We start from the raw sequence: 9,242 nt of genomic DNA, 5'->3' as shown, positions 1-9,242 counted from the left end.
CAGCCTTGTGCCTTCCAGATGTTATTGGACTCCAACAATCCCAACCATCATGGCCAATGGTCGGGGGGGGGGGGATGAGTCAAACAACAACTGAACAGCGCCATATTGGGGAAGGCTGGAAATTCTCCAATAATGCAACAGATCATTAATTACCTCTATCACCATTGGGAGGCAGCTCTCAAGGATGCACACAACTCTCTTGGCTTGCCATAATACCACTGGAGAGCAAGGCAGGACATTTTGAAAGGTCAACGTGTTTCCTGTGGACATAGCCCCCAAAATGAGTTGGTTTAGAACCAGTAGAATGGAGTCAGTCAGAAAAGAGGTAGCTGAATAATATTTCTGCATGCTTATCACCTTGTATAAGGTAAATTGAAATTATGCACCTGCGTGGTTAATCTGTAAGGGAATAGGAATCAATTCCTGTACCTCAGGTATCATTTGATATATTAGTACAGCTCCGTTCGCATTCTGAATGGAACACAAGATGTGACGGTGCGTCTGCACATTCACGGGTCGCATTTCGCCGCTTCCGCGTGATGTCATTTTGAGTGTCTGCACATGGGTGAGCGGCGAAACCCAGAAGTAACGCACTCTGTTACTTCCAGGTTGCCGCAGAGCACAACTCGAACGTGCTCAACCCGAAGCACATTCAACTTGAGGTATGACTGTATTGTGATTACCGGGCTGTGCCCTTTGAATATTATAAATTCTCTCATTTGCAGGTGCTGCCCTGTTGCTTTGCGACGAAGTCTGCCTGCAGAGAAGCAGCTCTAAAGAATCCAGCATCTTGGTGCATTTGAGGAACATTTTGACTGGAAAAAGTCTGGAAACAGCACCCTGAGAAGCGCCCTGAAAAATGAAGACAAATAGGAGGTCAGGCTCTGGTGCTCACTGGTACAAGACTTGTATTTTCAGAGTGAGGCACTCCTTCAGGAGCTCAAGGAGTAATCACTTCCCTGCTTGCATCAGCAGGAACTTGTGTGATGATCAGATTCAGCAAGGTGGGGGGGAAACCTTTTCAGTCTGAAAGCCACATTTCCTTCAAACTTTTTTTTGGTGCAGGGCATGCCAAAAGTGGTCAGGGGCAAAACTGGATGGAATTTATTTATTTCATAAAATGTATATACAACGTGATTGGAAGAAAGGGAAACATCACCCTCAAAGCTGTTTCTAAAGACACTAAACCAATGAAATCATCAAGTACAGTGGTACCTTGGGTTAAGTACTTAATTCGTTCCGGAGGTCCATTCTTAACCTGAAACTGTTCTTAATCTGAAGCACCACTTTAGCTAATGGGGCCTCCTGCTGCCGCCGGAGCACAATTTCTGTTCTCATCCTGAAGCAAAGTTCTTAACCCGAGGTACTATTTCTGAGTTAGTAGAGTCTGCAACCTGAAGCGTATATAACCTGAAGCATATGTAACCCGAGGTACCACTGTATTTGAAACATTTAAAAACATTTAAACAAAAACACCCACATTAACACGTGTGTCAACATTCTGCATATCTGAGTATGATTGCCTAAACAAACATTATTTTTAGCAGGAACCAGAAAGAGCACATTGAAGATGCCTGCTTGATGTCGATCGACAGGGAGTTCCAGAGTTTAGCTGCTGCCACAATCAAAAGGCAATTTATCACAAATGCAGAAGAAATATTATGTGGCAATTGTAGCATAAATAAGTAGGTAATCCTCACTCCACATAATCAACCACAAGACAACACGGTGTGCGCACACACCATTTCAATGGCAATGCCCATCAACTTGGGGGGGGGGAGGCAGCTCCCTCAGATATTTTATGGGGGGGGGGTGTCAAACGGACCTTGGCCCTTAGGAGTTGGCTCCTATACCTCCAGATATTGCTATACTTTGTTAGAGAAATCAATAAAGTTTGGCTCAGGATTAAGGATCAAGAATATTGAACCTAGCCTTAGTCAATCAGAGAAGTGAAAGTAACATGGAATGGACGGTAAGGATGGCGTTTGATTATCCATGTACTGCTTAGCTACAAATAAAAGTTGTGCAAAAATATTCTAGCATGTTTTACCCCCAACTGCCAGTAACAGCAGCAGAAACTGCTATGCAAGCTGAATTTAAAGGACGAGCATCTATTTTGGAACATGCTGAAATATTGCTTCAAACTTTCCATGTTATATTTGAGGAAGTCTCTGTGCTTCATGCGATCAGCAAGGTATAAATATTGCTGTGCTCTGGATGGTGTTCGGAGGGCTCTCTCGTTCTCACGAGATCAGAGATTACTCTCCAGAATAAAGAGCTCGAGGTGAATCAAGTGTCTACACAACAACTTCAAAACCCTTCAGCTGCAGCCAGCCAACCTGGCCAACAGTCAAGGAAGATGGGAGTTGGAGGCCAGCAACATCTGGAGGGCATTATGTTGTCTACTCTTGGCCCAGAGCTGTACTCAGACTGTGGGGCTACCCCTCACTCAAGAAAATTAAGACTCATCTACCAGAGGCATCTTTGGAGGCAAATCAGATGCCCATGGGAAGCCTGCAAACAGGAAATAAAGGCCATAGTCCTCTGTTGCCTTGTTTTTGTCTTATTTTTGTTAAGTTTGAAACCTGATACCACTCCAAATTCAAGAATTTGTTCTGCAAAAATGGGGAGTTTTGCAGAAGAAAAGAGAAACACTTCTCAGAAACAGGAAGGAACCTTAAACCAGGCTTCCTCAACCTCAGCCCTCCAGATGTTTTTGGCCCACAACTCCCATTATCCCTAACTAGCAGGACCAGTGGTCAGGGATGATGGGAATTGTAGCCTCAAAACATCTGGAGGGCCGAGGTTGAGGAAGCCTGCCTTAAACAATACTACACCCATTCTCTTCCCAGTTCTCAAAACCAAAAGGGTGAGTAACAAGTAGGGTCACAGCAGCTTTTACAAGAAGTAGCTTAGAGGGAACTAAAGAAATATTGTTCTATTCAATGTCAGGACATTTTCCAAATGTTTACAGAGACCAAAACCACCATCACTTTAGGAGGAAACTGAAGAACTGTTACTAACATGCAACAAGAAAAGATGTTTCCTGTCTAAACTCTGTTTTCATTGCTACATATTAGTTTATAGCAGTGGTGGGAAGCCTCTGACTGCAACAGGCCTTCTGGAGGCCACAATGGGCCTCGCTGGGCCTTCCCATGGCGACAATGGACTTAGTTGGGCCTCCTCCTACTGTGTGACATCACACATGTGCCGTGCGTGTGATGTCATAGGCCCATGCCGGGCACCCACAAAGTTGGGCAGGATCTGGTGCCCCTGTCCCACAAGACCAGGTCCTAACTAAGTTGGGAAACTGAAAGTTTTGGCATTTCCTTAACAAGTGTTAATATTATTTTTCCCTAGTGGCTGCTGTGTCTGAGATGGGAGATTACGTCACTTAATAACGCAAATGATATTAAATCATTCATTCATTCATTCATTTCCCACCCATCTGACTGGGTTGCCCAAGCCCCTCTGGGGGACTTCCAAGACATAAAAACATAATAAAACATCAAACATTAATAGTAACCATCTGACCGAATATAAAAGTCACAATAACTTTAAAATAAACAACTTTTATCAAACATAGCAACAGTCAATGATCCATTAGAATCTAATAGTAAAGAGTAAAATGAAATATCAGCAAATAATTAAACAGTTCAACCACAATAAAGAATTACCAATATATAATCAATGAAAGTAACAGCAAATCACAATGCATAAAATACGACAAAACATACAAAACCATGTAAAAGGATCAAACTGAGAAACAAAGAAGCACAACTTATAAGACTTTTTAAATATATACGTATCCCTGAACTACTCTCTTCCTAGCTGCTGCTGCTGCTGCTGCTGCTGCTGCTGTTCTCAAAGTCATAGTCTGGGAAAGGCTAGATGGAAACGTCATTGCCTGCTGAAGAATAGAAAGTCTCTCTCCAATGGAGACCATTGGTAATATAATAATAATAATAATAATAATAATAATAATAATAATAATAATTTGTTATTTATACTCCACCCATCTGGCTGGGTTTCCCTAGCCACCCTGGGAGCCTTCCAACAAAAGATGAAAAACACATTAAAACATCAGTCATCAAAAACCTGCCTAAACAGGGCTGCCTTCCTCTTATCACCCTCCAACAATGAGCTAAATGTTCCATAAGTGCTATACAGACAACCCATCTATGTGCATTCAATATGTGTGTGACTGCACACACATACATCACACCAAAACCAGGAAGTGACCTGATAATGTCACAAAAAGGGTTGGAAGGGGCAGAACGGAGTGTTTGCAGGCTTTTTCACTAGTAATAATAATAATAATAATTTATTATTTATACCCCGCCCATCTGGCTGGGTTTCCCCAGCCACTCTGGGCAGCTTCCAACAGAATATTGAAATACAATAATGTATTAAACAGTAAAAGCTTCCCTAAACAGGGCTGCCTTCAGATGTCTTCTAAATGTCTGGTAGTTGTTTTTCTCTTTGACATCTGGTGGGAGGGCATTCCACAGGGCAGGCGCCACTACCGAGAAGGCCCTCTGCCTGGTTCCCTGTAACCTCACTTCTCACAATGAGGGAACCGCTAGAAGGCCCTCGGCGCTGGACCTCAGTGTCCGGGCAGAATGATGGGGGTGGAGACGCTCCTTCAGGTATACTGGACCGAGGCCATTTAATTCTTCAAATATACAAGATTTCGCTTAAATGTGCAGCGCCTTGGAACATAAACCCTGAGTAAAAGGGGGCTTGGACATATTGGGTCCAAGAAGCATCAGCAAACAAAATATCCAAGAGGCTTCCTGTCTACATAGTCGATCTGCAGATTTTGCTGCGTTCAGGTTTTGACAGAGAACAGGTTTGAACCCTGGGTTCTGCTGCAGTCAGGTCTGTTCAGTTCCTTCCTTGTTTAAAAAACATTTGTACCTTGCCCTTTCTCACAAAGAGCGGAAAGGGGCCCACATAAAAATCCAACCCCAGATGAACTACTTCAAGCATCACTTACAACATCAAAGATACATTAAAATGCTGCAAAACCACAGGGTAGAAAAAGAAATGAAAAAACATCCGCAGCAGAGTGACTGGGATAAACCAAAGAAGCTGAAGTGGTTAAAAAAGAAGCAGCCAAAAACCAGTGCAATAAAACAGCCATCTACAAGCCAAAAAACTTCTTTGAAGGGAAAGATTGTTTTAATTGTTATTTACTACTTTCTGGAAAGTTATTAAAAAGGGGAAGGGGAGACATGCTTTCTCTGGAGGAGTTCCAGTGCTTTCCTGTGTGGAGCCCATGTTCGCTTCCTATTACCTCTCTTAGACTCTCCATCAGCTTTAGAAATTTCAACCTTAGAAACGGCAGGCGTGAGAGTGAATTCCCTGTCCCCTCCTCTGCTGTAGCTTCCCTATGATTCCGTGCTTCCCCCACCCCCCTCTTTCCCATCTATCCTCCCTCCCTTATTTTAAAGACCACCCTCCTCCTGTCTGGACCTCATTGCCAGCTGAAGAGAGGGAGAGGGAGGCAGCTGCAGCTTGGAAAAATCACCGATGTGGACAAGAAGCGGTGGATATTACACTTGGGTGTTTTAGAGTTTGCTTTTCAGAGTCTGAAGCAGGAAGGAGAGAGGTGGGATCACGTGTGAGAGAAGACTGCAGGTTCTTCTTCTGCCTCTTTCCCACTTCGAGCTGGAGATCTCCACTGCCGTTTCCTTCATCGCTCTTCGCCTCCTCTAGGATTGCCTCCAGGCTAGCAGTCCTTTGCAAAGAGGGATTCGATCACATCCCAGAAATTGCCCAGTGAAAGTGGATTAAAGCGTTCTGTCGCAAAAAAGTCTCTCTTTAGGACTTTTTTGTGGGGTGGAACAGATGTGGAACAAATGGTTGATAAAGGGGACGATGTATCACCAACCGCCGCAAATGCAAACCAGGATTTGGATTTGTCATTGAAGTCTAACCTTCCTGCAAAACAAATTGGAACAAACGCTCCCTATAGGCTGGACTTCATCTTACCTCCGTGTAAGCTTTGTGCAAGCACATTGGACGCATGCAGCCCCATTACTCTGCTTTTAGGATAGTGTGTTGATGGGAAAGAATAAATTAAATGGAGGTACCAAGGGCTTGCCGATCGAAAGGTCGGCGGTTCGAATCCCCGCGGCGGGGTGCGCTCCCGCTGCTCGGTCCCAGCGCCTGCCAACCTAGCAGTTCGAAAGCACCCCCGGGGACAAGTAGATAAATAGGTACCGCTTACCAGCGGGAAGGTAAACGGCGTTCCGTGTGCGGCTCTGGCTCGCCAGAGCAGCGTTGTCACGCTGGCCACGTGACCCGGAAGTGTCTCCGGACAGCGCTGGCCCCCGGCCTCTAGATGTGAGATGGGCGCACAAACCCCAGAGTCTGTCAAGACTGGCCCGTTCGGGCAGGGGTACCTTTACCTTTACCTTTACCTTTACCAAGGGGGGAACGGGGGATGAAGTTTGGAGGCAATTCATGATCTGGCTCTGAACTGACTGCAAGAGGTAATTCTTTCATTAGCCATTTGCTCCCTCCCTGCCAAGATTGATAGATGAACTGTTGTTGGAGGCTAGGTGGGGATGCACTAAAATGAATGAGAAGACTGTCCGTAGGAAATAATGGGAGCTGTAATGCCATTTAACATGACGGGGCTCCATTGAAATACGTGCAAGGAATGAAGCTTGAGAGGGAACTGAATGGATAACAATGTTAGTTCACTGCATTGATGCGGAGAAACGTAAATACTACTGTTAGGGGTCATCTACATTTCTCTTTCTTCCGTGTTTTCTTCCATTTTGTCCCATGATTTCCAGGCATGGGTCCATGAGATTTTTTTCTTTTGCCCCACTACGTCCCCACTGCTTGCTGCTGAATCAGAACATATGTTAATCCACTGGCATTTGTGCAGATTCAATGGTAAACAGCAGGTTTTCCTAGGGAAAGGGGTGGGACAAAAGAAACATCTCTCAGACCCCTCATAGGTCAAGGGTAAGTGAGCCCTTCGACAAGGGGCATAGTGGGTATCTGGAGACTCAAATATATAATATAAGAGAAGATAAATTTTGGATTTGCCAGCGGAAAAGGGGAGACTATTTCATGTGTGGTGCTGCACATGTAAAAAAGTAATTGTTTTGGAAGGGGGGGGGATAATTTATGACATGTTCCCAATTAAATCTCAGACCCGAACCTATGTTGTGCTTATTTAATTATGTGGGGAAAGATAATTTTCCTAGGTAAACGGAAGCCAGTTTTTTATATATACTTAATTATATAAGTTGTGTGTGTGTGTTTGCTTTTCTGCAATTTGTATTTATGGAATTGGTATATAAAAGCTATAAAAGGTAGGAATAAAAAAGTAAATCCACTGGATTGAATTCATAGAACTGTAGATTGGTAGAGTTGGAAAGGGACCCTGCAATAGCAAAGATATGCAGTTGTCCCATATGGGGATCGAACTTGCAGCTGTGGCGTTATCAGCACCATGTTCTAACCAACGGAGCGATCCAAGCTCTTTGGGAAGAAGCTGTAGCTCAGTGGTAGAACATCTGTTCTGAAGGTCCCAGATTCAGGTAGGGCAGGGAAATATCCCTGCCTGAAACCCTGGAGCGCTCAATATGTCAATACAGTGGTACCTCGGGTTAAGTACTTAATTCGTTCCGGAGGTCCGTTCTTAACCTGAAACTGTTCTTAACCTGAAGCACCACTTTAGCTAATGGTGCCTCCCACTGCCGCTGCACCGCCGCTGCACAATTTCTGTTCTCATCCTGAAGCAAAGTTCTTAACCCAAGGTACTATTTCTGGGTTAGCGGAGTCTGTAACCTGAAGTGTATGTAACCTGAAGTGTATGTAACCTGAGGTACCACTGTATTGAGCTAGATGCACAAGTGGTCAGACTCAGTTTAAGGCAGCTTCCTAGGGACGTAGGGATCATCCTCACTTCCTGGAAAGCACAGGTCCAAGTGGTTTCCCCCCCCCCCCCGCCTTGCCCCACTCCTTTCCCAGGGCAAACCCACACTTTAGCGATAAATCAGAAGAAAATGTTGATCCGAGGAAAAGCTGAATTGCTGTTTGCTCCCTACTGAGTGCTAAAATGTGGAACGCTGTGGCACAAGAGTCTGGATAAACCCTAACTGGCAGGGATACTTCATTTTTAGTGGCAGAGGCATAGTGTGTGTGTGTGTGTGTGTGTGTGTGTGTGTGTGTGTGTGTGTGTATGTAAGGCTGTCATCATGCAGCGCCCTCTGGAGAATTTACAGTACTGCCTAACAGTCATGAATTTGCTTGAAGTCAGAAGAGGGGAACAAAAGAGAAGGCAGGTTTTTATTTGGCAGTTTTAAACAACAGCAGAAATTTGAACAAAGCAGAGATGGAATAACACAGCAGAGCCAGATTTAGGGCAGTATGTACCATTGTGACTATTTAAAATGACATGATTCTGTATGTGTGTTTCTGCCTAGTCAGGAATAAAAAGATGGATTTTATTTAAATATGTCTTTAAAAGGTGCTTGTAGGAAAATATAAAAAGCATTAAAGGCCACCTTTCTTTTCAAAATCAAAGGTGATTTATAAAGTCTTCAAATATATATATGGGAATGTACCCGGCAGAATCGAGTCCTTAGGTTCCTTCCAGCTGGTGAACGGAAGAGTCCAACCTGTGTGGTGATGCTCACACGCAACCATCTTCTCTGTAGGGAACACCTTTCGCAAAGGAGCAGCATTCTGCACCCTGCAGGATTGAATCCTAGGATTCCATTCTGTACAGTGTTGCTTCAAGGGGAAGATCATTGGGAAGGATGGAGAGGCGAGGTAGGGATTCTTACCTTTCCCCAGGAAGACACAGCTCTGCCCCCTGAGAGCCCTGGGATCACCTAGATCACCTGTCATTCAACCCAATCACAGATATTTACACACACACACACACACACACACATATAGAGAGAATAATGCAAAATTGAAAAACTACACAGAAAAGAGAGGGGAAGGGAAGGTGTTTCTTATCCAGTAAATCTAGCCATGAGACAAAGGCAGCATTTACACCCCATATATTTAAACCACATTATTTCCCCAAAATAATCATGGGAACCGTAGTTTGCCCATCAGATAGCTACAAATCCCAGCATCCTCAACAAACTACAGTTCCCAGGATTCTTTTGTGGGGGGGGCAAAACCATGTGCTTTGGCTATATAAATGAATCAATTTATTTCAGTCACTGATGGGAGTGTTGGATGTACACAGCATTTGTAGT

General features: G+C 44.2%; 1 long non-coding RNA gene across 1 annotated transcript; it reads left to right on the top strand.

Moving 5' to 3' along the window:
- Positions 1-861: 861 nt before the first annotated feature.
- Positions 862-8,483, top strand: LOC309537406. Its single transcript, XR_014221896.1, has 2 exons — positions 862-1,385; positions 7,808-8,483. It is a non-coding gene; the product is annotated as an uncharacterized lncRNA (long non-coding RNA).
- Positions 8,484-9,242: the final 759 nt, after the last annotated feature.

The sequence above is a fragment of the Podarcis vaucheri genome, assembly GCF_965113315.1.
Source record: "Podarcis vaucheri genome assembly, chromosome: 7".
Taxonomy (NCBI): domain Eukaryota; kingdom Metazoa; phylum Chordata; class Lepidosauria; order Squamata; family Lacertidae; genus Podarcis; species Podarcis vaucheri.
The sequence above is the reverse complement of the archived record's forward strand: the minus strand, read 5'-3'. Positions and strand labels throughout refer to the sequence as shown.